Source organism: Herpailurus yagouaroundi, unplaced genomic scaffold, assembly GCF_014898765.1.
Source record: "Herpailurus yagouaroundi ecotype Mexico unplaced genomic scaffold, PumYag 141, whole genome shotgun sequence".
Lineage (NCBI taxonomy): Eukaryota > Metazoa > Chordata > Mammalia > Carnivora > Felidae > Herpailurus > Herpailurus yagouaroundi.
The window spans coordinates 37378631-37401754 of NW_024412396.1; the positions used below are offsets into that span (position 1 = coordinate 37378631).

At 43.0% G+C, this 23124-nt stretch overlaps 2 long non-coding RNA genes across 2 annotated transcripts in view; both read right to left on the reverse strand.

Moving 5' to 3' along the window:
* The window catches only part of LOC121031869 (uncharacterized), a 171555-nt gene that overhangs the window by 58822 nt on the left and 89609 nt on the right, over positions 1-23124 (reverse strand). The window contains exon 5 of the long non-coding RNA XR_005790942.1: positions 18152-18238. This is a non-coding gene — a long non-coding RNA (uncharacterized LOC121031869). The remainder of the gene's footprint in view (positions 1-18151; positions 18239-23124) is intronic.
* Positions 13353-15812, reverse strand: LOC121031870 (uncharacterized). The gene is made up of 2 exons (XR_005790943.1): positions 15338-15812; positions 13353-13657 (listed from the first exon to the last, which is right to left on the reverse strand). It is a non-coding gene; the product is annotated as an uncharacterized LOC121031870 (long non-coding RNA).

Below are 23124 nucleotides of genomic sequence, written 5' to 3' on the forward strand. Positions count from 1 at the left end.
AGAATACACACTCTTTCATGGAACATTCTCCAGAATAGAGCATATGTTAGGCCACAAAACAGATCTTAGTAAGTATCAAGCACTTTTTTTCTGACCACAATGCCATGAAACTAGAAATCAGCCCTAAGAAAAAAACTGGAAAATTTGCAAATATATGGAAATTAAGCATGCTTCTGGACCACCAATGGGTCAAAGAAATCAAAAGATAAATTAAATACCTTGACACAAATGATTAACGGAAATACAACATAGCAAAACTTATGTGATGCAACAAAAGCAGTTCTAAGAGGAAATTTTTTTTATGTATATATTTTTTGAAGTTCATTTATTTTGAGAGAGCAAGTGAGAGTGAATGGGGGAGGAGCAGAGCACAAGGAAAAGAGATAACCCCAAGCAGTCTCCATGTTGTCAGCACAGAGCTTGATGTGGAGCTTGATCCCAGGACCCTGGGACCATGACAGGAGCCAATATCAAGAGTCGGACACTTAACCAACTGAGCCACCCAGGCATGCCTCTAAGAGGGAATTTCTAAGTCCTAAACCCCTACATTAAGAAACAAAAAAGAGCTGCTACAACCTAAATTTATACCTGAAGGAACTAGGACAAGAACAAATGAAGCCCAAAGTTAGAAAGAAAGGAAATAAAGAGGAAGCTGGAAATAAAGGAATAGAGACTAAAAAGACAACAGGAAATACTAAGGAAACTAAGAGGTTTTTTTTTTTTTTTTTTTGAGAGAGAAAAAATGGACAAAACTTTAGACTCAAAAAAAAAAGAGGGGGGTTCAAATAAAATAAGAGGAGACATTATAATCAATACCAAAGAAATACAAAAGATCCTAAGGGACTATTATGAACAATTACAGGCATAGCTCATTTTGTTGCACTTCACTTTGAGATTCACAGATATTCTACTCTTACAAATTGAAGGTTTATGGCAACCCTTCATGGAGCCAGTCCATTGGCACCATTTTTCCTAACATTAGCTCACTTTAGGTCTCTGTGTCACATTTTGGTAATTCTTGTAACATGAGTGAAGAAGTTTGAAATATTTCATTTGTTATGGTGATCTGTGATCTTTGATGTTACTAATGGTTTTGGGGCCCCACAAACCATGTCCACGTAAGATGGCAAACAATGTATGTGTTCTCACTGCTCCACCAACCAGCCGTTTCCCCAACTCGGTCCCTCTTCTCCCGCCTCCCTATTCCCTGAGACACAGCGATATTGAAACCAGGCCACTTAAGAGCCCTACAGCGTCCTCCAAGTGTTCAAGTCAAAGAAAGTGCCACACCTCCCTCATTTTAAATCAAAAGCTGGAAATTATTAAGCTTAGTGAAGAAGGCATATGGAAAGCCAAGACTGGTATAAAAGGCCTAGCTTTCAGCCTAACAGCCAAGCCGTGAATGCAAAGGTAAATTATTGAAGGAAATGACAAGTGTTAGTTCAGTGAACACATGAATGATAAGAAAACAAAACAGTCTTATCGCTGATAGGAAGAAAATTTTAGGGGTCTGGGTAGAGGATCAAACCAGCCACAACATTCCCTTAAGTTAAAGCCTAATCCAGAGCAAAGCCTATTACTCTCTTGAGTTCTGAGAAGGCGGAGAGAGATAAGGAAGCTGCAGAAGAGAAGTTTGAAGCTAGAAGAGCTTTATGAAGTTTAGGAAGACAGCTCCATAATATCAAAGCGCAAAATGAAGAAGCAAGCGCTGATGAAAAAGCTGTAGCAAATTGCCAAGATGACCTAACTTAGATAATGAAGGTGGCTACATTGAACAGATTTTGAATGTAGATGAAACAGCCTTCTTTTGGAAGAAGGCATGATGTAGAACTCTTATAGTTGAAGAGAAGTCAGGAGACTTCTGGTCCAAAACAGTGACACAGGAAGACCCTGAACTTACCTCCTCCATAAACATACCAAATCAACACCTATTGAGAGCAGTTCCTCCTGACAGAAAATTGAGGGCAGACTGAACGGCTTCTGAACAAGGAAAGATAGAAAGACCACATAGAGAATGATGAGACAGAGACACATTAGCAAAGTGAATCCCCACCCTGGATGCTGTGAACTGTAGTGGGAAGGGAGAATACTGAGGACCAAGAGCAGATTCATCTGCCCTGGGGCACAGGAAAAAACTGTGGTTTAAAAGGGCAACTAAAATCAACAAAACAAAAAGGCAACCTACTGAATTGGAGAAGATATTTACAAATGATTTCTCCAAAAAGGGATTAAAATCTAAAGTATATAAAGAACTTCTACAACTCGATACCAAAAAAACAAACAATCTGATTTAAAAATGGGCAGAGGACAGGGTGCCTAGGTGGCTCAATCCAGTTAAGCAGTTCAAGCGGTTAAGTAGGACTCTTGGTATCAGCTGAGGTCATGATCTCACTATTGTGAGACTGAGCCCCAGCGTGGGGCTCTGTGCTGACAGTGCAGAGCCTGCTTGGGATTCTTTCTCTCCTCTCTCTCTCTCTCTGTCTCTCTCTCTCTCTCTGCCTCTCCCCCCACCCATGCCCTTGCTCTCCCTCTCTTTCAAATAAATAAACATGAAAAAAAATGGGCAGAGGACCTGAAGAGACATTTTGCCCAAACAGACATAAGATGGTCAAAAGACACACGAAAAGACATCTGCTCAACATCACTCATCATCAGGGAAATGCAGGCCAAAACCACATTATCACCTCACACCTGTCAGATGGCTAAAATCAAGAGATGAAACAACAGGTGTTGGTGAGGAAGTGGAGAAAAGGGAACCCTCTTGCACTGTTGGTGGGAATGCAAGCTGGTGCAGCCACTGTGGAAAACAGTATGGAAGTTCCTCAAAAAGTTAAAAATAGAATTAACCCTATGATCCAGTAATGGTAATGGTGGTACACTAGATTTTTACCCAAAGAAAACAAAAGCACTAATTTGAAAAGATGTATGCACCTATATGTTTATAGTAGCATTATTTACAATAGCCAAGATATGGAAGCAACCTAAATGTCCATTGATAGATTCCACACAATGGAACATTGGCCATAAAAAAGAGATCTTGCCATTTGAGACAACTGGAGACCTAGAGGGTATTATTCTAAATAAAATAGACTGAGAAACACAAATACCATATTCTTTCACTTATATGTGGAATCTAAAACAAAACAAAAACAAAAATGAAAAAACAAAACAGAATCAGACCTATAATACGGAGAACAAACTGATGCTTGCTAGAGCGGAAGGGGGTGTTCAGATGGGCAAAATTGGTGAAGGGAAGTAAGAGATAGACTTCTAGTTATGGAATGAAGGTCATGGAGATAAAAAGCACAGCACAGGGAATATAATCAATGATACTGTAATAGTGTTATATGGTAAGAGATGATAGCTACACTTGTGGTAAGCATAGCATAATGTATAAACTTGTCAAATCATTATGTTGCACATCTGAAAATAATGTAACATCGTATCAACTTTACTCAAATACTCAAATAAAAAGTATTTAAATTAGAAAAATAAAAGGGCACCTGAAATACAAAGAAACTCGTTCCAGACATGGGGATAAAAGGTACAGCATAGAGAATATAGTCAATGGTATTGTAATAGGGCAGTATGGTGACAGATAGTAGCTACACAAATCACTATGTTTACACCTGAAACTAATGTAACATTGTGTGTCAAGTATACTTCAATAAATAAAATTAAGGAGAAGCAAATGCCTGACTTCAAAGCTTCAAAAGGACAGGCTGGCTCTTTTGTTAGGAGCCAATATATCTGGTAACTAAGTTGAACCAATGCTTATTGACTCTTCTGAAAATCTTAGAGACTCTTAAGAATTATGTTAAATCTACTGTGCCTGTATTCTATAAATAGAAGAGCTAAGTCTATATTACAAACATCTGTTTACAATGTGGTTTACTGAACATTTTGTACCCACTTTGAGACCTGCTGTTAAGATTCCTTTCAAAATATTACCATTTACTGACTACTCACCCAAGAGTAGTGCAATTAAGGTTATTGTTCATATCTGCTAACACAAAATCCATCCTGCAGCTCATGGATCAAGAAGTAATTTTGAAATTGAACTATTGTTTAAGAAATGTATTTCATAGGTACCATAGGTAGGGATTCCTATAATAGATCTGGGCAAAGTAACTTGGAAGCCTTTTGGAAAGAATTCACCATTCTAGATACCATGAAGAACATTTGTGATTCATGGGAAGGGGTCAAAAAATATCAACATTAACAGGAGTTTGGAAGATGTTGAGTCCAAGTCTCAGGAAGGACTTTGAGGGGTTCAAGACTTCAGTGGAGGCAGTAACTGCAGATGTGAGAGAAATAGCAAGAGATCTGGAATTAGAAGTAGAGCCTAAAGTAGAGCCTGAATTTCTACAAAATCAAACTTGAAAGGACGAGGAATTGCTTCTTATAGATAAACAAAGATAGTAGTTTCTTGAGGTGGAATCTACTCCCGGTGAAGATGTTGTGAAGTTTGTTGAAACAACAACAAAGGATTTAGAATATTGCATAGATTTTGTTGATAAAGCATTGGTGGGGTTTGAAAGGATTGACTCCATTTTTGAAAGAAGTTCTACTGTGGATAAAATGCTTTCAATCAGTATTACATGCTACAGAGCAATCATTTGTGAAAGGCAGAGAGTGAGTGCAGCAAACTTCATTGTTGACTTATTTTAAGATCTTCCCACAGCCATCCCATCCTTTAGGAATCACCACACTATCAGTCAGGAACCACTAACATCAAAGCAAGAACTTCCACCAGCAAAAAGATGACAATTTGTGGAAAGCTCAGATAATGGTTAGCATTTTTTAAGCATTATTTTAAAGTATATGCATTTCTAGACATATTATTGCACACTTAATAGGCTATAGTGTAAACTTTTATGTGCATTGAGAAACAAAAAAATTCATTTGACTCTATTGCAGTACTCTCTTTATTGCAGTGGTCTGGACCACAAGATCTCTGAAGTATGCCTGTATACACCAATATATTGGACAACCTAGAATAGATAAATACCTAGGAAGATACAACCTACCAAGACTGAATCATGAAGAAACAGAAAATCTTAAACCAAGAGATTACTAGTAAGGGGGTGAATCAATAAATTTAGTATTTATTTTGAGAGATAGACAGAGTGTGGGTGGGGAGAGGACAGAGAGAGAGGGAGACACAGAATCCAAAGCCAGCCCCAGGCTCTGAGCTGTCAACATAGAGCCTGATGCGGGGCTCGAACTCATGAACTGTGAGATCATGACCTGACCCAAAGGCGGACGCTCAACTGATCGAGCCCCCCAGGCACCCCAAACCAAGAATTTAAGAGTTCTCAAACAATAGTGTAAGGGTAGATGGCTTCACTGGTGAATTCTATCAAACATTTAAAGAATTAGTACCAATCTTTCTCAAACTCTTCCAAAACTAGAATAGGAAAAAAACACTTCCAAATTCATTTTATGAGTCCAGCATTACCCTGATACCAAAACCAGAGAAGGTCACTGTAAGAAAAGAAAATTGCAGGCCAATATCCCTGATGAACACAGGTGCAAAAGTCTCCAACAAAATATAAGCAAACTGAAGTCAACAATACATTAAAAGGATCATACACCATGATCAAGTGTGATTTATTCCAGGAATGCAAAAATGGTTCAACATCTACAACATCAATTTGATACACCTCATTAAAAATGAATATAAGTCATATATGATCATCTGAATAGATGCAGAAAAAGCATTTGACAAAATTCATCCTCCTTTCATTATAAAAACCTTCAACAAATTGGGTATAGAGAGAATGTACCTCAACATAATAAAGACCACATATATGACAATTCCACAGCTAACTGCATACTAAAAAGTGAAAAACTGAAAGCTTTTCCTCTTAATATCAGGAACAAAACTCTTGCCCTTCCTATCCAACACAGCACTGGTTGTCTTAATTATAGCAATTAGGCAAGACAAAGAAATAAAAAAACATACAAATCAGAAAGGAAAAAGTAAAATTATTATTTCTATTACAGAGGACATATTATATATAGAAAAACCCTAAACACTCCACCAAAAAACTGTTAGAATAATCAGGTTCAGTGAAGATGTAGGATACAAAAATCAACAAAGATTAGTTGTGTTTCTGTACACTAACAATAAGGTATCTGAAAAAGAAAACTTCCCCCACCCCCCGCCATCAAATGCATCAAAAACAAAAAAAAAGTACCTAGGAATAAACTTAACCATGAAGATCAAAGACCCATGCATTGAAAGCTATGGACATTGATGAAAGAAAATGAAGAAGAATAAATGGAAAGATATTCCATGTTCATGGATTTGAAGAGTACTGTTAAAATGTCCACACTACCCAAAACAATCTACAGATTGAATGCAGTCTCTGTCAAACTTCCAATGGCATTTTTCACAGATATAGAATAATCTAAAATTTGTATGGAACCACACAAGACCTCAAATAGCCAAACCAATCTCAATAAAGAACAACAAAGCTGGAGGCATCATGGTCGCTGATTTTAAACTATATTAAAAAGATATATGTTGTTGAATTCGATTTGCTAGTATCTTGTTGAGAATTTTTGCATCCATATTCATCAGGGATATTGGCTTATAGTTCTCTTATTTTTTGCTTGGTCTCTGGTTTGGGAATTAAAGTAATGCTGGCTTCATAGAATCAGTCTGAAAGTTTTCCTTCCCTTTCTACTTTTTGGAACAGCTTGAGAAGGATAGGTATTATCTCTGCTTTAAACGTCTGGTAGAATTCCCCAGAGAAGTCATCTAGTCCTGGACTCTTATTTGTTGGGGAATTTTTGATAACTGATTCAATTTCTTCACTGGTTATGGGTCTGTTCAAATTTTCTATTTCTTCCTGTTTGAGTTTTGAAGTGTCTGGGAGTTTAGGCATTTGTCCATTTCTTCCAGATTGTCCAGTGTGTTGGCATAAAATTTTTCATAGCATTCCCTGATAATTGCTTGTATTTCTGAGGGACTGGTTGTAATAATTCCATTCTAATTCATGATCTATTTGGGTCATTTCCCTTTTCTTTTTGAGAAGCCTGGCTAGAGGTTTCTCAATTTTGTTTATTTTTTTCAAAAAACCAACTCTTGGTTTCATTGATCTGCTCTACAGTTTTTTAGATTCTATATTATTTCTGCTCTGATCTTTAGTATTTCTCTTCTGCTGGGTTTGTAGTGTCTTTGCTGTTCTGCTTCTATTTCCTTTAGGTGTGCTGTTAGATTTGTATTTGGGATTTTCCTTGTTTCTTGAGATAGGCCTGGATTGCAATGTATTTTCCTCTTACAACATCCCAAAGGGTTTGCTGCACCCCAAAGCATTTGGATTGTTGTATTTTCATTTTCATTTGTTTCCATATATTTTTTAATTCCTTCTCTAATTGCCTAGTTGACCCATTCATTCTTTAGTAAGGTGTTCTGTAACCTCCATGCTTTTGGAAGTTTTCCAGACTTTTTCCTGTGGTTGATTTCAAGTTTCATAGCATTGTGATCTGAAAGTGTACATGGTATGATCTCAATTCTTTTATACTTATGAAGGACTGTTTTGTGACCCAGTATGTGATCTATCTTGGAGAATGTTCCATGCGCACTTGAGAAGAAAGTATATTCTGTTGCTTTGGGATGCAGAGTTCTAAATATATCTGTCAAGTCCATCTGATCCAATGTATCATTCAGGGCCCTTGTTTATTTATTCTGTGTCTAGATGATCTATCCATTGTTGTAAGTGGGGTATTAAAGTCCCCTGCAATTATCACATTCTTATCAATAAGGTTGCTTATGTTTGTGATTAATTGTTTTATATATTTGGGGGCTCCCATATTCAGCACATAGACATTTATAGTTGTTAGGTCTTCCTGATGGATAGACCCTATAATTATATAATGCCCTTCTTCATCTCTTGTTACAGCCTTTAATTTAAAGTCTAGTTTGTCTAATATAAGTATGGTTACTCCAGCTTTCTTTTGACTTCCAGTAGCATGATAGATAGTTCTCCATCCCCTCACTTTCAATCTGAAGGTGTCCTCAGGTCTAAAAGGAGTCTCCTGTAGATGGCAAATAGATGATCAAGTGGGATTCATTCCTGGGCTGCAGGGCTGGCTCCATATTCGCAAATCAATCAGTGGGATACATCACATTAATAAAAGAAAAGAACCATATGATCCTGTCAATTGATGCAGAAAAAGCATTTGACAAAATTCTGCATCCTTTCTTAATAAAAACCCTTGAGAAAGTCGGGATAGAAGGAACATACTTAAACATCATAAAAGCCATTTATGAAAAGCCCACAGCTAATATCATCCTCAATGGAGAAAAACTGACAGCTTTCCCCCGAGATCAAGAACATGACAGGGATGTCCACTCTTACCTCTGTTGTTTAACATAGTGTTGGAAGTTCTAGCATCAGCAATCAGACAACAAAAGGAAATCAAAGACATCAAAACTGGCAAAGATGAAGTTAAACTTTCACTGTTTGCAGATGACATTATATGTGGAAAACATGACAGACTCCACCAAAAGTCTGCTAGAACTGATACATGAATTCAAAGTCGCAGGATACAAAATCAATGTACAGAAATCAGTTGCATTCTTATACACTAATAATGAAGCAACAGAAAGACAAACTGATCCCATTCACAACTGCACCAAGAATCATAAAATAGCTAGGAATAAACCTAACCAAAGATGTAAAAGATCTGTATGCTGAAAACTATAGAAAGCTTGTGAAGGAAACTGAAGAAGATACAAAGAAATGGAAAAACATTCCGTGCTCATGGATTGGAAGAATAAATACTGTTAAAATGTCAATACTATCCAAAGCAATCTACATATTCAATGCAATCCCAATCAAAATTGCGCCAGCATTCTTCTCAAACTAGAACAAGCAATCCTAAAATTTGTATGGAACCACAAAAGACCCCGAGTAGCCAAAGTAATTTTGAAGAAGACCAAAGCGGGAGGCATCACAATCCCAGACTTTAGCCTCTACTACAAAGCTGTAATCATCGAGACAGCATGGTATTGGCACACAAACAGACACATAGACCAATGGAATAGAATAGACTCCAGAATTGGACTCACAAAAGTATGGCGAATTAACCTTTCACAAAGCAGGAAAGAATATCCAATGGAAAAAAGACAGTCTCTTTAACAAATGGTGCTGGGAGAACTGGACAGCAACATGCAAAAGAATGAAACTAGAACACTTTCTTACACCATTCACAAAAATAAACTCAAAATGGATAAAGGACCTGAATGTGAGACAGGAAACCATCAAAACCCTAGAGGAGAAAGCAGGAGAAAACTCTGACCTCAACCGCAGCAATTTCTTACTCAACGCATCTCCAAAGGCAAGGGAATTAAAAGCAAAAATGAACTATTGGGACCTCACGAAGATAAAAATCTTCTGCACAGCAAAGGAAACAATCAACAAAACTAAAAGGCAACCAATGGAATGGGAAAATATATTTGCAAATGACATATCAGACAAAGGGCTAGTATCCAAAATCTATAAAGAGCTCACCAAACTCAACACATGAAAAATAAATAATCCAGTGAAGAAATGGGCAGAAGACACCAATAAACACTTCTCTAAAGAAGACATCCAGATGGCCAATAGGCACATGAAAAAATGCTCAACATCACTCCTCATCAGGGAAATACAAATCAAAACCACACTCAGATATCACCTCACACCACTCAGAGTGGCTAAAATGAACAAATCAGGAGACTATAGATGCTGGCAAAGATGTGGAGAAACGGGAACCCTCTTGCACTGTTGGTGGGAATGCAAACTGGCACAGCCACTCTGGAAAACAGTGTGGAGGTTCCTCAAAAAATTAAGAATAGATCTACCCTATGACCCAGCAATAGCACTGCTAGGAATTTACCCAAGGGATACAGGAGTGCTGATGCACAGGGGCACTTGAACCCCAATGTTTATAGCAACCCTTTCAACAGCCAAATTATGGAAAGACCCTAAATGTCCATCAACTGATGAATGGATAAAGAAGTTGTGGTTTATATACACAATGGAATACTACTTGGCAATAAGAATGAAATATGGTCTTTTGTAGCAACATGGGTAGAACTGGAGAGTGTTATGCTAAGTGAAATAAGTAATACAAAGAAAGACAGATACCATATGTTTTCACTCTTATGTGGATCCTGAGAAACTTGACAGAAGACCATGGGGGAGGGGAAGGAAAAAAAAAAGTAAGGGAGGGAGGCAAACCGTAAGAGACTCGTAAAGACTGAGAATAAACTGAGGGTTGATGGGGGGTGGGAGGGAAGGGAAAGTGGGTGATGGGCATTGAGGAGGGCACCTGGTGGGATGAGCCCTAGGTGTTGTATGGAAACCAATTTGACAATAACTTTCTCATTAAAAGAAAAAGCTATACTAATCAAAATAGTAAAGTAGTAGCATAAAAAGATAGATCAATGGAGTAAAATGGAGAGCCTATAAATGGGAATCACCATATATGTTCAACTTATGACAAAGGAGCCAAGCAAATACAGTAGGAAAAGGATAATCGCTTTACTAAATGGGGTTAGGAAAATTGGACAGCCACAGCAAAAGAATGAAACTGGGTCACCGTCTTATACTACACATACATACACACACCAACTCAAAATGGGTTAAAAACAGAATGTAAGACCTAAAAACCTTAGAACTCCTTAAAAAAAGGCGGGGGGGGGGGGAGATAGGGGTAAGGTCATTGCCATCAGTATTTGCAATGATTGTTTTGGATTTGACACCCCAAAGCAAAGGAAACAAATGTGAAAATAAACAAGTGGGATTCCATCAGACTGAAAGGTTCTCTATACTAAAAAGAAACCATTAACAAAATGAAAAGGCAACCTACAAAACAGAAGAAAATATTTGCATGTCATCTGATGGGGGGGTAATATCCAAAATACATAAAGAACTCATACAACTTGATAGCAAAAAACAAAAACAAAAAAAAAACTTGATTTTTTAAAAAATGTTTTATTTTATTTTTGATAGAGAACGCAAGCAGGGGAGGGGCAGAGAAAGAGAGAGGGGGAAACAGAGGATCCGAAGCAGGCTCCATCCGCACTGACAGTGGTGAGCCGCAAATGGACTTGAACTCACTAACTGTGAAATCATGACCTGAGCCGGAGTCTGACTGAGCCACCCAGGCGCTCCACAACCTGATTTTTTTCAATGGGCGGAGGATCTGAATACACATTTTTCCAAAGAAAATATACAAAATGGCCAGCAGATCCATAAAGAGGTGCTCAGTATCACAAATTTCAGGGAAGTACAAATCAAAGCCACAGGAGATCACATCACACCTGCTAGTATGACTATTATCAAAATGACAAGTGGCACCTGGGTGGCTAAGTCAGTTAAGTGTCCCAGTTTGGCTCGGGTCGTGATCTCGTGGTTCATGGGTTCGAGCCCTGTGTGAGGCTCTGTGCTGACAGCTCAGAGCCTGGAGCCTGTTTTGGATTCTGTGTTTCCCTTTCTCTCTCTCACTCTCAAAAATAAATAAACATTAAAAAAAAAAAAACACAAGAAACAAGTGTTGGCAAGGATGTAGAGAAAAGGAAACCCTGTGCCCTGTTGGCGAGAATGTGAACTGATGTAGCCACTATGAAAAAAAAAATATAGAGTTTCCTCATATTAAAAATAGTACTACCATATGATCCAACAGTTCTACTTTTGGGCATTTTCGTGAAGGAAACAAAGTTACTATTTTGAAGAGATACATATACCCCATGTTAATTCACTGTGGCATTATTCCCAACAGTCAAGACATGAAACAACCAAAATGTCCATCAACAGGTGGATGGATAAGAGAGGCAAACACACACACAAAATAGAGTATCATTCAGCCATAAAAAGTAGTAAAATCTTGCCATTTGCAGCAACATGGATGTACCTTAGGGTATTAAGTGGAGTAAGTCAGAAAGAGAAAGACACTGTATGATCTCACTTATACGTGGAATCTAAAACAACAACAAAAGCCAAACTCAAAGATACAGAGAGCAGGTTAGTGGTTGCCAGAGGCAGGCAGTGTGGTGAAATGGGTGAAACTTCCAGTGATCAGATAAACAGGTCCTGGGGATGTAATGTACAGCATGTGACTATAGTTAACCATTCTGTATTGTACATTTGAAAGTTGCCAAGAGCATAAATCTTACAATTTCTTATCACAGGAAAAAAACAAAAGTTGAGGCTAAGTGATGGATATTAACTAATTGTGCTAATCATCTCACAACATACACTACACCAAATGATTTTGTGTACCTGAAACCAATAGAGGTCATGTCAAGCATACCTCAAAAAAATAGTAAAATTATTAATAGACAATAACATTTTGAATTAACACTCCTCAAAAAGAAATATTCCTTAGGGGAAATAAAAAGCTTTTGCAACTTATACAGATACACAGAGAATATAAGACATGCTTCCCTGTTTGTTGTGCTCTTCCTGAGCTACTGCACTGGCATGAGCCCTGTAAGAACCACTAAGATTCTGGTCAGGAATTTGGATGAGGGGGGTAATTCCCAGCAAGTCCAGCTGAGGGTCTTACAAAGCAAGTCAATTATGCCACTATCTATGTGGAGGTCAAGTCAGCTCCCACAGGTTAAGGCCAAGACTGCCCCACCCATGCCACTTGCAAGTCCAGATTATCACCTGTGCTTCTGACCAATAAGCTATAGGGTGGAAGTCCCCACTACCTGCTCCTTGGTTTTAATTAATTTGCTAAAACAGCTCACACAACTCAGAGAAGCTTTTACTTACTAGATTACTGGTTTATTATAAAAGGATATGTGGTGCTTGGGTGGCTCAGTTGGTTAAGCATCGGGCTCTTGATTTTAGCTTGGGTCGTGACCTCATGATCATGGGATAGAGCCCCATGCTGGCTCCCCACTGAGTGAGGGGACAGATTTTCTGTCTCTCCTTCTCCTCCCCTTCCCATGCATGCATGCATGCTCTCTCTCAAAAAATAAAAAAGATCTAATTCAAGAACAGCCAGATAGAAGAGACATATACATAGGGCAAGGTGTTGGGAAAGGTATAGAGCTTCCATGTGTCTCAGAGTGCATTACTTTCACCAGATCTCCAAGTATTCACCAACTCAGAAGCTCATTGGGTTTGTAATGGAGGCCTTAGTAAGTAGGCATGATTGATTACATCATTGGTCATTGATGACTGAACTCAATCTCCAGCCCCTCTCCTCTCACTGGAGGGAGGATAGGAGGGATGGGGGAGGAGTGAGACTGCACATTCTAACTCTCTAGTTAGGTAGTTGGTTCCACTGGCAAGCAGTCCTGTCCTTAGAGGTCTTCAAAAAAAAATAAAAAAATCACCCCATTAACATCACAAAAGACACCTTCATTGCTATCACAGGAAATTCCAAGTGTTTTAGGAGCTCTGTGCCAGGAATGGATCACAAACCAAATATACATTGTAAATCACAATATCACATGTGCCTATTGCAGACCAACACTGCCACAAAGCCACAGGCTCAGCAGACTTCTCCATTTAATCTGTATCTTCTCAAAATGTTAGTGCCTTGAGAAAGCTAATGCGTATACCGGGACCCACAGAACAGATGCTGCCCCAGCGGTCCGGCCCATGTCACCGATGGAAGTCAGCCTGCACTCAACAGGAAACACCTGTCAAAGAAGCCAAACACCAATCACAATCCTCCAACTCTGGTTTAGCTGGCTCACCTTACCCTAGAAAATATGATTTCCCAGCCAATCATGCCATGCTTCTGAAGAATACGGAGTCAGGAGACATGGATGTAAAACCTGACTCCGCATTCACCCTGGGCCAACCCTCCCAAACCTGGCTGTCTTTACTGATTCAACAGCAATGATAATACCTACTTCAGAAGACTGTGACGAGGATAAAAATAGGATACCTTGTAAACTCTTAACTCTCCGTGCAAATTATAGTTATAGTTGCCGTAACGGAGGAATTGGGTTTAAAAGCAGGGGCCTTCAGCTTGGTCAGCATTTCCCAACTAAAGGTTCCATAAGCCATCAGTCAAGGGGGAGGGGGAATGTGGGGGAGGCCTTATTGCAGTTCATCCTAGAGGAGGCTTGGAGTTCAGTCACTGTTAAGAGCAGGCCCCAGTCCTCAGTTCCAGCTGGTTTATTCCCCAGACACATCCACTCTGAGTAGCTTTCCATTTACTGGGGAAGGGATAAGGAAAGTAGAACCAAGTAGGTTTATTTTTCCATGTTTCCCACTGCAGTGTGGTCTCCGAGGCAGAACAAGTCCAGAATTTCTCCTCTCCCCTCTCTGTACATCCCAAGTGAAAGCCTCTACACTCAAAAGCAGCAGAGAGACTTGGATTCTCCTTCATGCCTCCTTTATGGGAGAGAGAGAGACAGACAGACAGACAGAGACAGAGAGAGAGAGAGCAAGCGCCCGCAGACCAAGGGTCAATCAGGGGCACTCCCAAACCAGTGCCTTATTTCTTCTGACAAAAAGCCAATACTGATTCAGTGTGGGACCAGATAGTTTTCTATTCAGACCAGCTGGAGAGCTGGGCAGGTCAAGAGAAAGGGTCTTTGTGAAATGCAGAACAAAGCAAGCTCAAGGCTCCACTCCTTTCTCAGCTGACAGTCCTATTAGGGGAATCAGGACAGTCCTGCACTTCCCGGATGACTGGGAGCCGTACATAGGCTTCCACATGACTCCAATGTCAGCCAGACAAATGCATGGCCCCACTAGGGAAGTCCAGAGGTCGTGGGGGTGACTGGACCTCAAGTCTCCAGAGGGATATGGAGGCATGTTGGAAACAGTGTGTCTGGAATCTCGTGTGCTTGACTGCTCAGGAATGCATGGTTTGGGTAACTTTCTGGTTTGACTTACAGGAAGGTCTGATGGGTATTGAACAGGAATGTTGTAACAGCTCTGGATCACCTTGGAAAAACACCATTCATTTGCCAGTCCTGCGCTGCAATTCCAGGAAGCAGCTGGTGGTGAATCAGAAAACTCTTTCCCTGTGGCTTTAAGGAAGCACGTCCAAGGCATCACCCGCCTCCTCTCCAGTGGGGAGAAACACCCCCTAGCCACACACAGGCTTTTCTGAAGGGACTAAGGGGGGGGGGGGTGCTGCATGGTAGCTCCCCACCCCTGGGGCTGGAGAAACAGGCAGAGGAGAGACCTCAGAGCCCCAGGTCTTTTGGAAATATTTTCAGTCTTTTGAAACAGAAGATCTGTTCACTGTTTCGATTTTTTTTTTTTTTCTGGAGTTCATAGCAACAATGAAAGTAGGCAGAAGTCTCTACGTTCTGAGTGGCAAGGCTTGTATTTTCCTCAACATGAGAACAGCCTCTTACCTGCAGAGCCAGCCTGGGGCAGAGAAGCTCACAGCAGCTGCTTGTCAGTTGGTGCTCTGTGGGTCACTAGGCAGCCGGAGGGGGGCCTCCAGCTGGCCTCACCCCGTCCAGGGTCCCCCAGTGCCTCTTCTCTGGGCGGAGGGTTCCTGCTCTCTGCCTTTGCATCGACTACTCTCTAGCCCTCCTCCTGCTGTCACTGGAACAGCTTTAGGCCCCCGGACATAACATTTGTGCCTTGGTTTTCCCACAGCCAACGGGAGCTAATCAAACAGCTAACAGATTTGGAGAGGTGGGTCGTTTTTTTCACACCCACTTGAAAGTTTTGGTTTTTTTCTCCTGTGTATCTGGCTCACTCTATCCTGTTACATTCAAACACATTTATGACCCACATTCAGACCTGAAGTCCGCGTTCACTGATGATTCAGGAGAACTTGAAACATGAGCTGAGTCAACGTGAGCTGTGGTTTTTAATTCCTCCACCCATCCTATCGTAATGTGCCCCCCCCCCCCCGCTTTACCTTTCTCTGGGCTTTCCAGGGCTCCTGTGAGTGCACGGGGGCAGCCAGAGAAAGATGGGGAAGTTAGCTACAAAACCACCCTCCAGGACTCTATCCTCAGGAACTGAGGCTCATGGGTAGCTGGCAGTTGAGCAGCCTGCAGCATCGCAACAAGGAAGCGAGGAAGAACGGTGTTGGAAGAGAAGCCACCTCAGGGCTTTTTAAGCGCAGGCTCTAAGGCTTCTCATTTAAGTGGGGCTTTTGCCCTCACCTGTGGGCCAGAGCGCAGAGGGTGGGGGAGGGGTTTAAAGGAAACTGTGAAAACTTCTGGGTAAGCCTGAGATCAGGGTGGTTGAGGAAGAGGAAAACCTCCCAGGGCCCAGCCCTTCAGGTTGATTTCTTGCCCTGATACGATGTCACCCCTACCCCTTCCCTTCTTCCTTCCTTTGCTTAGTTTCCATTCTTTCTTTCTCTGTTGCTTTTTGGCTGTTCGTAGTCTAGCTCAGCGGTTCTCATCAGCCACACCTGGACACTTGTTAGAAACGCAAATTCTCAGACCCTACCCCACACCTACTGAATCAGACGCTCGGGGAGTGGCGCTGGCGGTCTGTGTTTTACCCAGCCCTCCAGGTGACTGATGGTGAGTTTGCTCAAAGTTTAGAGCCCTGCTCTAGTCTCCCTTTCCCCAGTGAGGCTGAGGCTCCTCAGAGGACAGACTACAGAGGGCAGGGCACAGTCCTGGGCACCCAGAGACGCAGCCCTGCCCGGAACCTGTAGCAGGAGGTTGCAAGATCAAGGAGGCAGCCTGGAAATCATCAGGACCTGGGCTTTAGTTGGGTGGCCAGAGCGAAGTCACTCACCTTGCCAACTCTGATTCCTCCTCTGCAGCATAGATGGAAAGAAATTGGTCTCTGAGTCTGGATCTGGCCAGGGCCTGCTTCATTATTCCTCTCTTTCCTACTGATTCCCTTCCAGCCCCCCGTGGCAACTTTTTGTCCTCAGGTACTGTTGTGTATGAGTGAGAGAGACAGAGAAACGGAGTGGAGAACTGAAATAGGAACATGGCCTCCACCAGAAATGGGGCCATGCTTGAAGCGTGTGCTCCCCACTGGGTAGGGGGCTTGAGGAGTCCCTCCTGTCAGGAGCTCAGCTCAGAGAGAGGGAGAGAGGGCTTTGCTGTCAGGAGTCAGAGTAGCCAATTAAAGCAACAAGCCTTTAATCACTCACTGTGACAGTACAAGCAAGAGTCTAAAATCAGAGAAGGTGCCCATCCCCTTTTCCATTTTCTGCCATGGAACTGCATACCAGTCAGGGGCAGCTGCATCAGTGTAGATGTGAGGCTTGTCTCACTCATGAGGAAGGCCCTGAGGAAAAGGCAGCTTTATGGACCCTGAGGTTGGAGGAGAAGGCTGGGGGAAGGGCTCCGAGTGGAAAAGTACTGGGTACTGAGACAGTGAAGAGAGTGTCTTCAGGGTTTCCTCCCCCACGTCCATCCCTCCCTCCACTAAGGAGGATTCAGCAGAGATGGGCACCTGAAGAGGACCGCTGCTCAAGCCTCAGACAGGGAGACGGGAACAAAGGTGTCTCCCAGCTAGGAACGCAAAGAAGCCAAGAGCGTGACCAGCGAGGGGGGCCTGAGTGCTTGACTGCACCTCCCTCCAGATGCGATAGAGGCCATGCACCAAGGTTGCTGTGGCGAGGGCAGCTTCTCCGCAACCCCCCCACCCCCCTCCAGGCAAAGCCTCTGTAATTACCTGTGGTCGGGACTAAAAAATCACAAAATCACACATAGGTTTTTAAGCAGGAGCCAGACAGCTTGCCTCCTCTCAGTGAGACACGAAGTGGCCTCCTACCTGCCTCCTTTGAGCCAACTTCAGCTTTCAGGCTGGGGTCAGGGCGCCTGCCTCTGCACAGGGACGCAGTGACTTTGTCCAGGTGGAAATCACTTCTCACCCTCTTCTCTAGGCTTGATGGTCCTGATTTCTGTCATTTTAAATCACCAGTATTTCCGGGAAGTGATTAAAAGAAGAGCAAACATAAGCGTCCGACTTCAGCCAGGTCACGATCTCGCGGTCCGTGGGTTCGAGCCCCGCGTCAGGCTCTGGGCTGATGGCTCGGAGCCTGGAGCCTGTTTCCGATTCTGTGTCTCCCTCTCTCTCTGCCCCTCCCCCATTCATGCTCTGTCTCTCTCTGTCCCAAAAATAAATAAAAAACATTGAAAAAAAAATTAAAAACAAAAAAAAGAAGAGCAAACAAACGCCCATGAACAGTTTGCACAATTGGCATATAGGAGACTCTACTGTTAAGTGGCACTCACCTTACCCCTTTTCTGGAGATGATCAGGTACTCATTCATTTTTCTTCTCTCTCTTTGTATCACCTTCCCACCCAAAGTGACTCAGTTCCTGGTAGAAGAGATGGGTGTATACCTGAAATGGAGGTGATGTACAGGAATGGAGAGAGAAGTGAAATCCAGCAAGGGGGCTAGACCACAAAGTTTGATAATGGTGATAGAAGAGGCTGTAATGTCCTGACCACTAATTCCAATAAGGTGAATCCCAAAATGATCAGAGCTGTCTTCCCAAAAGACGTCTAGGGTATGGAAAAAAAAAGTTGGATATTTCAGGACAAGCCCTATTGATGCTAAAGCAGATACTGAATCACTCTCTCGTCCCAGCCTACACTATTTGTTACATATCCATACTGATACATTCTGGGTTCCCTATTGGAATGCGAGCTTCTTGAGAGCAAAGACTATGCCTTACATGTCTGCAAATGACCCGGAATATAGTGCACTCAAATATATACTGGGCAAGTAAGTGGTCAGGATACAAAACCCCAGTCAACCACAAGCCAGTTCTTCTAGGTTGGTCTGGAAATATCTAAGTCCTGTATTTATTTACTTTTACACAAAATTGTGTCTTATCTTCCCAGTGGCTTGTACGTATATTCACTGAGGCTTCACAGTACCTGGCCAACAGTAAGCTTTCAACAGATAAATACTTAACAGATAAATTTCTCAGAACAGTCTTTGCCAAGAGACAGAAAGTGGAACTGGAAATCCAATCCTTCAAACCCCTTGAAGACCCATCCTTGGGGATGTGAGATTCCAGACATGATTGGACAGGATGGCACCTTCCTGGAATCCCCCGGAGGATGGTTATACTTATGGGGTCTACTTCTGGGAACAGTGAGCTAACAGACTCCCTTTGCTTTAGTTTGCCCCAGTACTCAGACATAACTGGTAGCGATTTGTGGGTCGTGTATAACATGCTTGCTGATTTGTTAGTTACTCATCACAGTCACCATTTGAAACTGGCCAGTGTGAACATCCCTAGGTCTTGACCATGACAATCAAGGTGGTGCTGAAAAGGAGTCTTTGTGTCAACAAGCCAGAAAGCTGGTCTCCTGCTTTCTAACTGGACAATTTACACAATTTAGGTTGAGGAAGAGGCGCTGTCCACTCTAGGCAGGCACAGCCACCCTACCATCCAAATACATTCTACCCCGCCCTTCCATTTACCCACCACCGCTACCCCTCCTGCTTCTCGGCAGGTATATCAGCAGGTCCCAGGCTTACAGGTCAGTGGACTGAGCTTGCCCCTGTCTTCCTTTCTAGTGATTTCTGACTATCTTATGACTAGGAGCCAGACTCTGGGTTTGTTCTCCCCATCGACCATGTAGACAAACAGCCATCAGAGAAATCCCTCCCAAGATCAGTAGTTCTAACTGCTCAGCAGAGTTACCTGGAGGGGAGTTTTAATAATATGGCTCCATGGAACCTACCCCCAAAGATTCCAATTTAGTCAGTCCAGTGATATTCAATCAGCTGTATTTTTCAGAACTTTACAGAGGATTCTGGTGCATGGGCAAGTGGAGGAACTACTGGACAAATTCTGAGCTCTTTGAGATCAGGAAACATGTGAGTCTTCCCTTCCGCACCCCCCAGTGATTGGCACAACACCTGGCATATAGCAACTTCTAATAAGTGAGATGAGTAAATAAATGATTGAAAACAGGGTGGTAGATTGGGAATACTGTCAACCTAGTATCTTGACTAAAGTTTAGGAAGGGCCAGTAGGACGCCAAAGAACAAACCAGTCACAGTGGGGGTGGGTGTAGGAAAAAAGCATCAGGGAAGGGGTGAAGAAATCACCCCAAGTAGGAGCCCCAATTTGAGCCCCAAGTGGGAGAACATAGCCCCTGCCCTTGAAAATGCTGCTACTGACCCTGTATTGGGACTTACAGGGCCTCCAGGCCCACCTATAAATCAAATCTGATTGGTCACTTCTTTGTTAAAAACCCTCCAAGGCAAACCATACAAACAAAAAACCAAAACCAAACCAAATGGTAAACCCCCCTCCAAAGCCCTGAATTGTCAGGATAAAGTCTACATTCCTTTCTCTGGCTCACAAGTCCCTTTCTGTCTTTTTCCCAACTCATCACATGCTAATTGCTCCCGTCTCTTTACCTGGGTGGCCCCTCTGCCTTCTTTCAGGCCTTACACCTTGCGGTGTTCTCTCTGCCTGCGATGATCCTTGCCCCCAACCCCCATTTCCTCTAGCAAACTCCATAGCAACCATCAAATCACAGCTTAAAACATCACCTTCTCTTCCCCCAGAAGATTGTGGGCTCCCTGAGGGTCAAGGTCAGTCTGCTGTATCCAAAGCCTAGCCAGCAGTTGCTCCAATATTCAATGAAGAGAAGTTGGGACAAGAAACTAACAGCAGACACTCAGGACTAGTGTTGCCTTGCAATTGCTGTGAAACAGGATTCTGCAGACACAAACAAGCTTGCTGATTTGGACCTAAAAAGGAACTGGGCTGCAGGGTGAGAAGTGTGTTGAGAAGAAAAGCAAGTGAAGGTGGGAAATTCCAAACCGGAACAGAGAGCAGGCAGAGGGTTCTACCCAATCCCTCTCTAGGGTCAAAGGCCGTGGGAGGCTGGCTGTTGTGGTCACAGTCGGCCAAGGCAGGCTGCCAAGCGGGCTCCACACGGAGAAACCGCGGGGGCTGCAGGTGGGAGCAGTCGCCCTGGGCGCGGGGGCGGGGCTCGCTGGCCGGCTGCATCCGGACAAGGTCAGGTGCACCGCGCTGGGCGGGCGCAGCGAGGCCAGTGCTGGAGGCAGCTGATTCGCCTGCTTGACGCGTGGATGCCTTGATTTGGTCTGACAAGTGGAGGCTGCTGTGAGAAGCGGCCTGGATTTTTGACATTCAGCAAGCTAGAAATAACCAGCGGGGCTCCTGGCGCTGTGGCCACAAATGTCTTGCCCTTCCCAGGCGACGGCCTGATTGAAGGGGCTTTTCGGCCAGTGCAGACCAGTGTTCCCTGTGCCAGGCCTGGATTCTAAGCCAGACTTATCTTCTGACCCCGTGGTTTAGGAGAGTCACTTGAGTTGACTGTACCTCAGCTTTCCCTCTGTAAAATGGGGTTGCCGACAGCTGAGCCCCTTTCGCCTCTGCTAGAAAATGATTCTAAGTGGCTGTCTTGGCCCTCTGAATCCCACGACCTGAGCTTGATGTCTGCCATTTCTTGAAGCCTAGCACTCTAAATATCCATTCTGGGAGGGGCTAGGAAATGATCCTGGTTGGTGCTGATTAACCTTTTGTGAATCAGGGACCTTCTGAGAATCAGTTGAAATCTATGGACTGGAGTTGCTAATTTAAACCCCTGCCCCCAGACTTAATATCTCTAGTCTAGTCCAACTCCTCTTCTTGCAAGTGATGGGACTGGCCTGGAATGAGCCCTCTGGAGCTTTCTGCCACCTTCTAATCTTCATACATGTGAGCACCACCTTTTCCCTACTTTCCCAGTTCAACCATCCTCCTCACCATCCCCCACTCTTGGGCACTCTCAAGAAGGAAATTGTCCTATAAATATTTATAAAAGGCGTGGGAAGCCCTGTAGCAGAGAAAGTGAAAAATAATATCCCCCAGTCTGCAGAGCATGGCCCGATGCTTCTCTCCCAGCTTCCACCTCATCTTTCCCATAAGCCTGGGGGGGTGGGAGCGGGCATTGAGTGGGAGCTAAAGCTGCCACAGCAAAGTACTCCTCATCCCCTTCAGAATCAGCACCGTCAACGCTATCATATAAAACTTCCTATTCCAACATCAACCAGCAGCCACCTGTCAGGCAGCAGAAAGAGCCAAAAATGTTTTGCATAGTGGCTTGCTTGCCTGAAGTGTCTTGCTACAAATGGGCTTCTTGTGCAATGGGGAACTACCGGGAGGGGCTTTTTTAATGTAGCTGCAAGAAATAGCTCTAACAATGGATGATTCAGGAGGCTAATAATTGGGTATCACTCCTACTATATTGTTTTGATAAAATGACATAGTCCAGCTGAGGGTAGGAAGGCAGGTAAACAAAAACCCAACCCCTCGCTACTCAAAATGTGCATGGGATCAGTGGCCTCAACATCACCAAGGTGCCTGGTAGAAATGCAGGCTCTGTCTGAGACCAGACTGAAAGGAGATCTGCATTTTAAAGTCAGGAGGATCTGTATGCCTGTTAAAGTTTGAGAGACCCAACCCAAAGTGTGCTGCTAATGGTCGTTAGTAGAGTCCCAGTCATTTCTTTCTCCCTCTTGGGAAAACCACAACAGGTGGATGTAACTTCACTAAGCTCTGTTTGCAGGACACGATGACCGTGCTCACAAGGAGGACCCAGCACTCACAGACCCCTTCTGCCCTCAACAAGAGACCTCATCCACCTGTGTGCACTCACCTTGGGCTACTTCTTTTTTTATTATTTTACCTCTGGGAAAACAGAGGTTTCCAGAGGTTCTATCTGGAGATGAAAATGACAAAGGACCACCTCCTAAACAAAGTCGAAGTGGGATTTAGCTTTAGCAGTAGCTGTGACCTCAGTGCTGCTGGAATCAGTTCCAAGGTCTAACTACCAACTACAGGAGAGACAATGGGAGAAAGGTTACCCTGGAGTTGTTCATTTGCCCAGCCTAGCGCGATTTTCATTAGCATTTGAAAATGAAGGTGCCGAAACCATTAGAGGTAAGAGCAGGGAGAGGGACAGACTTCCAGAGTGGGACAGACAGGGGAAAGACGGAAGTACAGAAAACTACTCTGGGGAAGACAGGCTTGAGTGACACCAGCTGAAACAGGGGCCTGATCTCCCAGGCTGTCCTTCCCTGCCGGTTCTCTACAAACAGTCGGAGTTTGTGGTTTAAAATAAAAAAAGATGGGTGGCCAGCTTATAACAGATGTGATGTGGGCACTTTGCCGCTGTCCTGGCATTTAAAGAGGTCAAAAGCAGACCAACTTGAATGTGTCAGCTG